Source organism: Macaca thibetana, chromosome 12 (assembly GCF_024542745.1).
Source record: "Macaca thibetana thibetana isolate TM-01 chromosome 12, ASM2454274v1, whole genome shotgun sequence".
NCBI classification, from domain to species: Eukaryota; Metazoa; Chordata; class Mammalia; order Primates; family Cercopithecidae; genus Macaca; species Macaca thibetana.
The window spans coordinates 126,855,841-126,871,179 of record NC_065589.1 but is presented as its reverse complement, the minus strand read 5'-3'; positions in this window follow the sequence as shown (position 1 = coordinate 126,871,179).

The window sequence follows — 15,339 nt, the reverse complement described above, 5'->3', positions numbered from 1 at the left end:
TTACCATTTTAAAGTGAACAATTTAGTGGCATTTAGTACATTCATATTTGCCACCACCACCTTTCTCTATTTATATATATTGATCTGTAGAATTTTTTAAATATAATGTTTTAAGTTTTAATATCTGAGTTATTGTATGGTGTTATTAAAATATGGTGGACGTTTTCTAAGATTTCTGTTCCATGGAATGGTTTGCATAGCATAGGATACATTTATATGTTTTTCTTTTTTAAATGGATTTTTTTTTTTTTTTTTTTTTTTTTTGGGACGGAATCGCCCTGGCTGGAGTGCAGTGGCATGATCTTGGCTCACTGCAAACTCCACCTCCCAGGTTCAAGCAAATCTCCTGCCTCAGCCTCCCAAGTAGCTGAGACTACAGGTGCACACTGCCACACCTGGCTAATTTTTTGTATTTTAGTAGAGACCAGGTTTCACCATGTTGTCCAGGCTGGTCTTGAACTCCTGAGCTCAGGCAATCTGTCTGCCTTGGCCTCCCAAAGTGCTAAGATTACAGGCATGAACCACCGCGCCCAGCCTGAACTTTACTTTTAAAGCAGTTTTAGGCTCACAGCAAAAAGCAAAAAAGGTACAGAGTTGCCATACATCTATTGACCCATACGTGCACTGCCTCCCCATTCTCAACATCACACACCAGAGTAGGACATTTGTACATTTTCTTTTTGAATCATAAAATAAGAGGATCATTTGAAACTTCAGGGTTTTATAAAGACATGGATGTTTGACATTTAAATATTAGGATAATCAATATATTCTAGTTATTTAGGATATGCATTACCTTTAGGTTTTAAAAATTAGTATTTTGTTGTATATTTCAGGCTCTTAATTTTTTTCTGACCTTCAAAATCTATTTTAGTCTCAGTCAGGGTTTAAATTAAAAAGCAGAACTATCATGAGTTATATAAAGTGAGGTATTCATTTAGAGATTAGATGTTACCCCATTGTGGGGGTTGGTGGGAAAGCCTTTACGAGGCTGTTTATTGTCTCTCTATGTGATGTGGAAACCGAAGTCAGCCAGACCAACATCTGGGAAGAAACGATGGTTGTGCTCCAGTTGGTAGGCAAGATGGCATAGGCCCTGTTCCTCCCCTCTAAAGACAAATATACTGGGATTAATTCAACAGGGAATTAAAAGGAAACTCAATAGTGGAAACAGGAAGGTGGATTGGGTAGAATCTAAGGATCTGAAGAAAAACATTGCAATGGGTCTGCTGAGTTTTAATTTTATCTCCTATCCACGCCATACTGGTTCTTTCCAGAGAGTTCTACAACCCACAGTCACCATCCATGGATGAAAAAAGGTAGGAAAAAAAAGCAAGGAAAGCTGATCTCTCAAGCCAAGGGATCAGTAAAGGGAAAACCCAGAGGGGACTGGTCGCAAAACTCATACTCAGTAGCAGTAGTGGCTGATCAGTGCACAAGAGGATTTCCAGCAGAGCCTGGCAGGCCAGGCCCTCCCCAACCTCACCCTTCTCCTGGCCTCCAACAGCAGCTGACCTCACCCGCCCGGAATGGAGAAGTCAGCAGAACATGAGAGATCCTCCAGAACCTGCACACTAAACTTAAACAGGTTGACTGTCTGCTAAAATAGAAGACTTGAAAAGGATCAAGAGTCTCAGAATCTAATATCTAAAATGGACAGGATACAAACAAAAATAGTAGTCATACCATGAACCAAGAACATCACAGGCTCTGTTATTAAAAAAAAATATTGATCAGGCACGGTGGCTCACGTCTGTAATCCCAGCACTTCGGGAGACCAAGGCAGGCGGATCAACTGAGGTTGAGAGTTCGATACCAGCCTGACCAACATGGAGAAACCCCATCTCTACTAAAAATACAAAATTAGCCAGGCATGGTGGTGGACACCTGTAATCCCAGCTACTCGGGAGGCTGAGACAGCAGAATCACTTGAACCCGGGAGGCGGAGGTTGTGGTGAGCTGAGATCGTGCCATTGCACTACAGCCTGGGCAACAAGAGTGAAACTCCGTCTCAAAAAGAAATACATATATATATATACATATATAGTGCATTAAGCCTCAAAAGGTTTCAGCTCTAAGATATAGAGGAAAGCCTATCACTCGTACCCTCACCACAGGAAAAAGTTGGACAAACTGCAAATTAATGAGTTTTCTTGAGCCAATCAGAGAACTGAAGTCACAGGGCAAATAACTGAGGCAGGAGAATCACTTGAACCCGGGAGGCAGAGATTACAGTGAGCCGAGATCGCACCACTACACTCCAGACTGTGTGACAGAGTGAGACTCAGTCTCTAAATAAATAAATAAATAAATACAAAAAATCAAACCAAACCCAACCAACCAACCAACCAACCAAAGAAAAAAGTGTGCGTGGGCACAAAGTATCTCAAACATCTGAAAACCACAAATGAAGAGGAAGACATCCAATGATTCCATAAGTAGGTGTTGCAGAATGCCCCCTGCCCCACTCACATCAATACTTAAGGCATACATAGGCCTTTGTGTTCCAATAGTTGGCAACCATGCAGAAGACATTTTTGGGGAGGGAGGATCTATATGAAGGCTATTTACAACCTTTAGAAAGGCTCTAGGACTCAGGCAAGAAAAGCTTCCTGGGCCTTTGAATCTCTGTGGTAAGGACACCCAAGTCTGTCCTAGGAGACCTCTTTTCTGAGATGTCTAAGACCACATACCCAACACTATTGATCTCAGTTGAAATAGCACAACATTTCCTATCCATCATTCAATGTTTCATTTTCTTTCTTTTTATAAACATTTTGAAATTGAAGTGCAGTATCTACAAAAATTGCACAAGTCATAAGTCTTCAATGACTTATGACAAAGAGAATACACCCATGTAAGAAATACAGAAAGTATAAAATCACCACACTTCAGAAGCCCCTACATGCTCCCTGCTACATCCCCCATCCTCCCAGAGGTAAACACTGTCCCAACTTCAAACACCACATATTAGTTTTCCTAATCTTAAAACCTGTATAAATGGAATAAGTCATTATTTACTCTTTTGTGTCTGTCTGCTTTCAGAAAATGTTGTTTATGAAATTCACCCATATTTTAGAGTATAGTTTTATTTTGTTCATTTTCATTGGTGAATAGTATTCCATTGTATAAAAATACCATAATTTATTCATCCATCTTATCAGGATTGCTTCCTCTTTGGGGTCTCTTCCACATAATGTCTTTAAGAACATGTCTGAACATGTCTTTCAGGACATGTAAGTACCCATGTCTGTTGGGTGAATTTCTGTGCCATATGGTGTGCATATGCTTAGCTCTAGTGCACAGTGCCAAACAGTTTTCCAAAGTGACTCTATCAATTTGCATTCTAACCAGCAGTGAATGAATTCTTCACTTTGTAACTATGCCAACAGTTGGTATTTTAACTCCAGTCATTCTGGTAGATGTGTAGTGATATCTGATTGTAATTTTATTATATTTTCCTTATAACTAAAAGGTTGGAAAATTGCCCAGTATGTGTGGAGGGATTACAGAATAATTAATTAATTAATCACTGAAGGACACAATGAATGAATTGTAAGGAAAAGCATGGCTTCAATTAAAACTGCATTCGCTGCATTGTGGAAGTAGAGGTTCGCTAATCACTGAGCGCCGTGCTCCCGCTGGCGTGGAGATGGATTATTAACAGGGCTCGGCTCTGTCTGAACTCCCCTCCCATTATTCAGAGTCTCAACAGTCCCAGGGCTCAGAATGCTAACAACCAGTCCTCCTCTCTGGTGTGGGCTCCAGGCCACCAGGTCTCCAGACTGTTCACCAACATTGTGGAGTTTCAGCTATGTCCTTTTATAGGCACCTTCTTGTTTAGTTGAAGATGAAGGAGGACAGAACAACTAACCCTCTTTCCCCACCTTTCCAATGCCCAACTGTGGGTTCCCAAGGACTGTAACTTCAGTGAACATCCTACTGGAGACAGCCAAGAGCAAAGAATGGCTGGGATAACCTTAAGTTAGCCAGGGTTTGTGGGAAGCATTAGTGTCAACTGGGAAACTCAGTGACTGACTATAAGTTTCAAAGGTCAGAGATGGTGTGACCAGTATTGAAGTCAGGCATTGCAGGGCTATTAGCACTAATGGAACCAGAGACTATATGATGATCTGGGTGCAGTGTGACCAAGCTAGGGAGAGGGGAAGAGCCTCTTGCACTGCTGCTCTCAGCAGAGTTGTGCATTGGTGAAGCTCAGTGGCTCCCACTCAGGGTCCCACCTGTGGCATCTTACCTTGATCCTCATCATTATGTCCAACATCAAACGGCCTCCATTATGCTTGACAAGACTGATACTGAGTCCCATGACTTCTTTTGAAAGAGGAAAACTAACAATTTCCTCAGACCATAATGAGAAGTATCAGGGCAGTAAAAGCAGCAATTGATCACAGGTCACATATACAGGGACACTGGTACTACCTCACCCCTAAATGTCACATTGTTTCATTCTTGATCTAACTTGGCCTTGCTGTAAATTGGTTTGCTGTACATATTCTGGTAACATTTAATTAATTGATCTAGGTTGTACCTAAGTGAAAGGAAAAGCCTTATATAGTCAAATGTGTAATCCCTATCCCGACTACAGGATTCTCTTTTATTACTTTATTCCTGTTGCTGTTCATGGAAACCCCATGAACTCCATCGCTAACCACATCTTGCTTAGAATCTTCCCTCCACCAATGACTAGCTTTACCACCTTGCATAATTTAAGCCAGATGTTAATTTCTTTAACAGCTGATGGGTGTCATAATATCTCTGTTCTAATATTGAGGAATTAAATAAGATGTTGAAGCTGCCATAAGATTAGTGTTCAAAATATAATATTCCTTTCTTCTCCTTTCCAAGGCTTGGGGCCTTACTCTCAATCCTCGTTTTAGATTGAACCATTCCCAATGAAACAAATTCCTTTTTTTTCCAAGTGAAAGAACTCACTCAGGAGGAAGTCCACCCAACACAGCAAGCACTGTCAACACTTGATACAGGTTTCAACCTCACAGGGAAACCTCACAGGGTAACAGACCCAAAGCCTTCACCACTGAAAGGGATGATGGTCCGAGGGCAGAGGTACAGACACTTACGAGAACTTCTGAAGCCCCACCTGTTTATGCCAGGTGAGCCCCACCATGCAAATTTTTATTTTGTCACAAAACTTCCAGTCAATGGTAAAATTTAAACATCCAAAGTAAATCAAATATCAGAGAAAAAACAGTCCCTTAGTCTTGTTGCCTCATCCTTGGACAATTGTTGCTGCTTTGATATGTGGCCCTGCCTTCAGGCTTCCCTCCATTCCGCCTCCATGTCTCTACCACACTAATCTTCTTCCAATCTTACTCCCACAGTTCTGCTTCTTGCTGACAAGCTTTCGACGGCTCACTGCACCTAAGGATAAGTGTTCTAATCCTTCACCTGCCGTGTGAGGACTCGTCATGTGTCAATGTAGCTTTCCAACGTCACACTCATCCTGTTTTATTCAAGTATTCTGTTCTTAAAGGAATGAAAACTCTGACCTGTTACCACACATTTAATGTCCTGTTTCATTCTCTTTGCTACTGCGAAAATGTGGCAGACCCTGAAATTTTGACACTCCACAGACAGTGCTCCTCATCTGATGTTAACCTTTCCAGATGTCAGTCCTATCTAGGTGCCTTCTTATAATAGTAGCTGGATAAATAGGTTCTCGGATTAGAATGATCACTGAGAATGACTGAGCTTAATAAAAAGATAATGATTGTACAGTTAACTTAGTAGTTACATTTAGCAAACTGCATGCCAGACATTTGGGTATAAATGGAGACTTTGACTGCCTTCCACTTGGTATCTACTGGTACTTGCTGATAACCTGACCATGGTGGGTATGAACTCTTTACTGATACCTGGATCCTTTTCTCCAGGTATTTTTCCCATTCTATTGATCCTGTTCTATGAGTCCTTGTTAACAACAAATCTTTATAACTCTTATCTTGGCATTCCATTTGGTTAAAATTTATATTTTAACAGATGTTATATTTTAGTAACTTTTATTATGAATAGTTGCATTAAAATAACTCAGACTGGGTTTGTGAGACCTGAACCTTGTCATTCCTGTTCTTTCATGATTTCATCTAGTAATATATATAAAAAGCTTATGCTCAGGAGTTCAAGACTAGCTTGGACAAGATGGTAAAACCCCATCTCTACTAAAAACACACACACACACAAAATAGCCAGGCATGGTGGCAGGTACCTGTAATCCCAGCTACTTGGAAGGCTGAGGCAGAAATTGCTTGAACTCAGGAGGCAGAGGTTGCAGCGAGCCGATATTGCACCACTATACTTCAGCCTGGGCAACAGAGTGAGACTCTGTCTCAAAAAAAAAAAGAAAAGTAGATGTAGTAAACAGAGTTTTCCAGTGCAGAACACGATTAAAACTGAAACCACCAGCAGCAACCTGTGCCCCTTTATTCTCACCCTTTCCAGGCCACAGCTCATTTCTCTTTTTGGGAATGGCTTGCAGAAGGTTTGCTGATAAAATAAGTTGTGCCTGAATGGATGTCTTGCAGTCTCTGTGGTAGCTGGAGAAGTATTCAAAGCTGCTGCCCCAGCCAGTCTCTTAGATGCACCAGCTAGTTGTGTCATAGTGTTCAGCAGTCCTCAAGGTGCATAAACCTTCGGGTTGCCCGTCAGTAGGATCTGTGCTTGAATGCATCTGAAAAATAATGATAAAAAAAAAAAATTAGGCACCGAAGAGCCTTTCCATTGAGGCTCTAAGAGTGGTCTGGATGCTTTTCCTTTTCATCCTGTAAATATACTTATTAATAATATTGTTTGGTAATATTTTCAAAAAATTTTAATAAACACTTTTAGCAGCAGTGAGCTCAAAACATTAAATGTTTGATGACAAAGTCAGCACAGAAATTAGTGTTTCAAGAATGTTAACAAGCATGCACAAAATGCCGACATAATAATCATTAGAGCCAAAGTGTTATTAATGACAGTATAGAAACTAGAAGACATGTCTGCAGAAGATGTATCAATATCTATTTCAAAAGTTAGTGATTATTTTAAGAAGACTGCACCCAAAGATAATGTCTTTTTAAAAGTATCTGCAGAAGGAACATTTGCATTTCACTCAATAAAGCACAATTTTTCATTTAGGCTGATTAACTTGTTTTTCAAAATAATCTAATTTTTAAATTCCAATATTTTGCACACATGCTAGAAGTAAAGTGATAGCTAAAAATGAATTGGTTTCATTATGAGAAAATCTTTTCTAAATGATGTGAAAAGTTGAAATAATTTCTTGCCAACAGATCTCTATCAAAAAAAGAAAAAAAATTTTTTAAAGCACAAGTATATGACGCCACAGGGAAACATAGAATTGCAAGGAAAAAAAGCCATTGAAAGAAGTATATATGTAAGAAAATATTGATGTATATGGATGTTGGTGGAACATATTCTGCACCAACAATAATAGCAATGTGACATACAGTTTATAATACATGTAGAATTAAAATTCAGGGGAATAATAGCACAAAAATAGGCCCTGACAAATGCAAGTAGAGTGTTTTGAGGTTTTAGAATTACTGGAGAAAATATAAAATCCATATTTTTTTCTATACAGAAAAAGTCAAGAATGCAAATTACTTTGTGTTTCTGTGATGTCAGTGATGATATCCCCTTTATCATTTTTTGTTGTGTCCATTTGATTTTCCTTTCTCTTCTTCTTTATTGGTCCAGCTAATGGTCTATCTATTTTGTAATTTTTTTTTTCCAAAAAACCAGCTCCTGGATTCGTTGATTTTTTTGGAGGGTTTTTCGTGTCTCTATCTCCTTCAATTCTTCTCTGATCTCAGTTATTTCTTGTCTTCTGCTAGCTTTTGGATTGGTTTGCTCTTGCCTCTCTAGCTCTTTTAATTGTGATGTTAGGGTGTCGATTTGAGACCTTTCTAGATTTCTGATGTGGGCACTGAGTGCTGTAAATTTCCCTCTTGACATTGCTGTAGCTGTGTCCCAGAGATTCTGGTATGTTGTCTCTTTGTTCTCATTGGTTTCAAAGAACTTCTTGATTTCTGCCTTAATTTCACCATTTACCCAGGAGTCATTCAGGAACAGGTTGTTCAATTTCCATGAACTTGTGTGGTTTGGGGTGAGTTTCTTAATCCTGAGTTCTAATTTGATTGCACTGTGGTCTGAGAAACCTAGGCAATACCATTCAGGACATAGGCATGGACAAAGACTTCATGACAAAAATGCCAAAAGCAATTGCAGCAAAAGCCAAAATTGACAAATGGGATCTAATTAAACTAAAGAGCTTCTGCACAGCAAAAGAAACTATCATCAGAGTGAACAGGTAACTTACAGAATGGGAGATAATTTTTGCAATCTACCCATCTGACAAAGGTCTAATATCCTGAATCTACAAGGAACTTGAACATATTTACAAGAAAAAAACAAACAACCCCATCAAAAAGTGGGCAAAGGATATGAACAGACAGTTCTCAAAAGAAGACATTTAGCAGCCAACAAACATATGAAAAAAAGCTCAGCATCACTGATCATCAGAGAAATGCAAATCAAAACCACAATGAGATACCATCTCATGCCAGTCAGAATGGCAGTTATGAAAAAGTCAATAAACAATAGATGCTGGTGAGGCTGTGGAGAAAGAGGAATGCTTTTACACTATTGGTGGGAATGTAAATTACTTGAACCATTGTGGAAAACAATGTGGTGATTCCTCAAGGATCTAGAACTAGAAATACCATTTGACCCAGCAATCCCTTTACTGGGTATGTACCCAAAGGAATATAAGTCATTCTACTATAAAGGCACATGCAGACGTATGTTTACTGCAGCACTACTTACAATAGCAAAGACATGGAACCAACTCAAATGCCCATCAATGATAGACTGGATAAAGAAAATATGGTGCATATACACCATGGAATACTATGCAACCATAAAAAGGAATGAGTTAATGTCCTTTGCAAGGACATGGATGAAGCTGGAAGCCATCATCCTTGGCAAAGTAACATAGGAACAGAAAATCAAACACCACCCGTTCTCACTCATAAGTGGGAGTTGAGGACTGAGAGCACATGGACACAGGGAGGGGAACAACACACACCAGGGCCTGTTGGGGGGTGGGGAGAGTGAGAGGAGGGATTTAGAGGATGGGTCAATAGGTGCAGCAAACAACAATGGCACACGCATCCCTATGTAACAAACCTGCATGTTCTGCACATGTGTCCTGTTTTTTTTTAGAATAATTTTTTTTAAAAAGAGTGCAAATTAGAATAAGGTAAATTCTTAAATAAAAGTAAAACAACGCATAAGTAATAAGTTAAAAAGGAATAATAAAATTAGCTGATTAATCTAGAAGAAGATAAACAAAAAGGAACATACAAAAGATAATATAAAAACAAATAGCAAGATGATAGTTAAGCCAGATATATCAGTTGTTTACATTAAACATACATATAGATTAAATAGTCTATATAAAACAGTACAATTTTTAGAGATGGTTAAAAAAGAAAAATTTGGTAAGGTGGGCATTATTTATATTAAAAAGAAATAAAAACTTTTGTTCTGCAAAAGCTCATCTAAAGAGAATAGAAAGAAAAATTATGGCCTGGTTGAATATATTTGCAAACTACACATTTGACAAAGGACTAATATTTAGACTGTATAAGGAATTCAACTGATTAAACATGGAAAATGAACAAAATACATGTACAAAAATTTCACCAGAGAGGTTCTACAGCTGGCAAATGAGCCCAGAAAATGATGTTCAGTACCATCAACCACCAAGGCAATTCAAACTAAAACCACAATGAGACACCACTACAAATTGATCAGAATATGTAACTTTTTAAAAATGTGACCGTGCTGGCCAGGTGCGGTGGCTCACTCCTGTAATCCCAGCACTGTGGGAGGCCGAGGCGGGCGGATCATGATGTCAGGAGATCGAGACCATCCTGGCTAACACGGTGAATCCCTGTCTCTACTAAAAAACACAAACAATTCGCCGCGCATGGTGGCAGGCACCTGTAGTCCCCGTTACTCCGGAAGCTGAGGCAGGAGAATGGCGTGAACCCGGGAGGTGGAGCTTGCAGTGAGCCGAGATTGCGCCACTGCACTCCAGCCTGGGCAACGGAGCGAGACTCCATCTCAAAAAAAAAAAAAAGGAAAAGAAAAAAGAAAAGTGACAGTGCCAAATATCGGTGAGAATGGGGAGAAACTGAATCCATCATACATCCTTGTTGGGAATGTAATACGGTCCAGTCACTAAAAAATGGCTTATCAATATCTTATAAAATAAATCATGTAATTAACACACAACCCAGCAGTAGCTCTCTGGAGAATAAAATGAAATAAAAACTTACGCACACACAAAAACAGTACGTGAATGTTCATAGCAGTTTTATTTGTTGTCACCAAGAACTGGAAAGTTAAGATGCTCTTAAACAGGCCAATGGTTAAACAAACTGTGTTACATGTATACCATTAAATACTGATCAGCAATAAGAATAGACTACTGATAAATCCAACAACTGGATGAATCTCCATGAAATTTTTCTGAGTACAAAAATGCTAAATCAAAAATGTTACATAGTGTGTGATTCCCTTTATTTAGCTTTGTGAAGTGACAGCCTTTAAAAAATGAGGAACAGATAAGTTATTGCTAGGGTTTAGGGGAGGCAGCAAGGTGAGCATAACGAAGGTGTGTTTGGTGATAAATAAGCCGTGCAAAGGAATCTCGAGGCAATGGGATGGTTTAGCATCTCGACTGTGGTGGTGGATACAAAATCCTATAATTACGATAAAATTGTACAGAACTAAATACACACACCCAAACAAATGATGACAAGTAAAACTGGAGAAATATTAATAAGATTAGTAGATTGTATTCTGGTTTTGATATATTACTATACTTTTGCAAAATGTTATCATCGAAGGGAACTTGGTAAATTGTACGGAGGATCTCTCTGTATTATTATTATTTTTTTTGCAGCTTCATGTGAATCAACAAAGATCTTAATAAAAATGCAGCTACAAAATCAAGTAAGAGTAAATGTCATGAAATAAGTACCTTCACATTGAGGACTACACAGTATTGTTGATATTATCCATATAGTTACTAAAAATTAAAGAATAACAATATAAATGGAGGGATACACCATGTTCATTGACAGGAGGATCCCATATTGCAAAGATGTTATTTCTCCCCAAACTGTTATACTCAATGCAATCTCAATCACAATCCCAGCTAGTTTTTTCAAAAAATTGACTCACTGATGCTAAAATGTTAAAAAAAAATGCAAAGTGCAAAAATAACAGGCAATCTCGATGACCAGAAAGATTATTCTGCAATATCAGATATCAAGACTAAATAAAAATAAAATACATAACACTTTTTATGATGGTGCATAAAAAGACAAATAAAATGGAAAAAATAAAGGGTCAAGAAACAGACACATAATATAGTCATGTATTATATGACAAAGTTGGCACCCTCATGTAGTGTGTATAAATTTTTATATTCAGTACATTATATGAAATAAATTGGTTACCATATCGAAAAAGTAATGAATTTTGATCCCTACCTCTAAGTTTACACAAAAATCAATTTCAGGTGGATTGTTTATGCAAATATGAAAAGCAAAACAATACTTTAAGAATAAAACATAAAATTTGTCTTCATGAATTTCTGGTAGGAAAATGTTTCTTAAGTAGGGAATAAAACTGCTTTTTTGTTTTTTTTTGGAGATGGAGTCTCACTTTGTTACCCAGGCTGGAGGGCAGTGGTGTGATCTTGGCTCACTGCAAACTCTGCCTCCCAGGTTCAAGTGATTCTCCCGCCTCAGCCTCCTGAACAGCTGGGATTACAGGCTCCCACCACCATGTCTGGTTAATTTTTCTATTTTTGTAGAGATGGGGTTTCACCATGTTGGCCAGGCTGGTCCTGAACTCCTGACCTCAGGTGACCTGCCCGCCTTGGCCTCCCAAAGTGCTGGGATTACAGGCTTGAGCCCCCACGCCTGGCCAAAAGTGCTATTTGTGTTTTGTTTTGTTTTTGAGACGGAGTCTTGCTCTGTCACCCAGGCTGGAGTGCAGTGGCACCATCTTGGCTCACTGCAAGCTCTGCCTCCTGGGTTCACGCCATTCTTCTGCCTCGGCCTCCCCAGTAGCTGGGACTACAGGCGCCCGCCACCGCGCCCGGCTAATTTTGTTTTTGTATTTTCAGTAGAGATGGGTTTCACCGTTTTAGCCAGGATGGTCTCGATCTCCTGACCCTGTGATCTGCCTGCCTTGGCCTACGAAAGTGCTGGAATTACAGGCGTGAGCCACTGTGCCCGGCCCAAAAGTGCTGTTTTTAAAGAAAGAGTTGATAAATATGAGGACATTAAAATTGAGAATATATATTTAGCAGAGGACACTGTTAGGAGAATGAAAAGACTAGCACATAGAGCAGGGATTATGTATGAGAGATATATCTAATAAAGTGTATTTTTCCAAAATACATCATGAACACCTTTAACGAGTTCACTGACTTAATCACCTCACAGAATAGCAGATGCAAGGGCCATAAACCTGTGGAAACATGCTAAAATCTATTCATGATCTGGGGAATGCAAATTAATATCACAATAATAGTGGTTATATTGTTTGCAAAAATGGTCATATTAATTTATATCTCTGCAGGTATGTTCCTTTGCAAGGAGTTTTTGCATCTCCTTCCATAAAAAGGTAGCATTTATTTCCACAAATATAACATATTTAAATACAAAACCTTAGAAACTCTTGAACCTGGAATGGCCTTGCCACTTATTTTTGCCAGTAGAATGTGAAAGAAGTGATGTCATGTGCCCCCTTAGAATGTTGCTGTCACCATGCAAAGATGCCCAGGTTAGCCTCCTTAAGGAAAAGAGAGCATATGGACAGGGAGGCAGAGTGAGCAACTAATAACAAATGTCAGACCTGGGAGTGTGGCCATGGTGAACTATCCAGTACCAACTTAGCCCTTAGATAACTAAAGCAGCATAAAAGACCCCCGGAAGGATTAGCAGAGACACTCCCTAGCTGACCGAAATCAGGTTGCTGACCCACGTAATTGCACAATGTAGGAAGATGGTTTTGATTTTCAGCCTGTAAGTTTTGGTATCGTTTGTTACACAGCACTCACTAACTTGAAACAATGATTTAACTCCACACACCCACCGGAGTAGCCAAAATGAAACACAGAGGCAATAAAAATGTTTCACACAGTTCAGAGCAACTGAAATGCTTATACTCTGCTGCTGGAAGTGTAAACTGGCACAATCCTTTGAACACCACTGGCAGTATCTACCAAGGTTGAGCAGACACGTGCTCTAACACTCAGCAATTCCACTCTAGGTATCCGGCCAAGATCAATGCACCCAAAACATGTAAAAGACTGGTAACCGCAGCATTATTCACATTACTCATAACGATGCAAACTGGAGAAAACCCACGTATTCACCTAAAGTAGAATGGATTACAAAAAGTAAATGGTGATATATTCCTTTATTATACAGCCATGAGAGCAAAGAACCACAACTATATACAACTATGTGGATTGGTATCACAACCATAATGCTAAATTCCTAGGAAAGAACTAAACCAAGCTACATGGAGACGAGAGTCTCTGCTTTCCTGGCATTTTTAACGTTTTACTTTCTCCATGTGTTTTTCCCCTTATTGGAGATTATTCTGCAGAGAAAGCAGCTGCTAGACAGAAACTTAGACAAAGTTTCCCTCAGGCTTCCCTCCCCTCCTCCCTCATCAAATATGTACTATGGTACAGTCTGCCAGCCTCAGAGAGGGGTCCTGCAACTATGAAAATTGATTTTATTTCCTTCTCAATGAACTCTGCGGCAAATTTTGTGAGATTAGACAAATGAACAAAACCATATCTAAAATGGACTAAGTTGGAGTGAGTTATGGAGGTCCTAAAAAGATATCTACAAATCTATATGGGGAATCCAGGAAGGCTCTGAGCTTCTTTCTGATGGGAAATAAACATCTACCAGGTGCAGCGAATGGCAACTATCAGATGGCAGAGAAAACAGTAACAGCAGACACTGGGATGTGTGAAGGAGTACACTCTGCAGGTCACTGCCTGCTGCGTGTGGACAAGGAGCACAGGGACCCGGCAAGGGATCAAGCAGCAGAGGTAAGTGGGCAACAGGCTATCCACACCGTGCAGGAAACAGGGAGCACAGCTGTCATCACTGGTTTCTTGGTGAAGATGTGCAGACCCTTTACTCCAAGGTAAGGTGAAATAGTCATTACAAGTGCACATTTCAGAATTAGAAAGATCTGCTGACTGTGTGATCATGGGGAGTCACATTACCTCTCATAGCTTCCATTTCTTTGTCTGTAACATCTGGATGTTAATGATACTTATCGCATAGGTTTGTTAGTAGAATTAGTCCGGAAGAGATGTAGTCTACTAACGCCAAGAGCCTTGTGCATAGTTAGTGCCCAGTAAATAGCAACCATTATAGTGCTACAGTTTCCAGGCATCTCAGAATGAAGTTTTTCACACCAGATCAAAGCTGCTTGCTGCTCTACTGTACTAGAGGCTTCCACAGTTCCTCCAAAGGGACTCTCGGTCCCAGGCTTGAAAGTCAAGTGTAAGTGCAGGACACAAGACACAGGAATGAGCCTTCTGTTTAGTATTCTGGAGCAGCTGAAAGCCCCCTTACCCTCAATCACATTTGCATCAGCATTTCCAAATTGCACATTGTTTTCTGGTGATCCTCACGATTTAAATTTTAATCATCTTTTTCTTGAAAAACAAATGAAAAATAAGAAACAAAAATGAGCTGGAGATATTGCATTTCTCTAAAAAGCTACCACTAATTAAGACGTTGAAAGCGATTTTAACACCATTCCTCACCACTGTGACAAATCTGACAGGTTTACAAATTAGTATTCTGGGACTCTCAAACTGGATGTCCCTGTTTTGTCAGATTCCGTGAAGGATTGCAAACATGCTTGGTGATTGCTGCAAGTAATACAATAGCTCGCAAAAACCAACGTACACTCTCAGGAAACTGGCCCCTTGGGAAAATATTTTGGGCAACAGAAAATGCTGCCCACTGCCCTCCCCACCACCGACCCCTGCTAAGAAAAGAGGGCATACTCAGACGTGGAAAAATCAAGGTGGATTTTCACGGACCCCAAGGTGGCAGAGGCCAAGTAGCCTCCCACTACTGGGTGTCTTCTATAGGCTGTACTGGCCTGAGCCAGCAGGGCATGAGACTTACCCAGCTCTGGCCATTAAAACCCTACTTCTTTTGCTGAAATCTT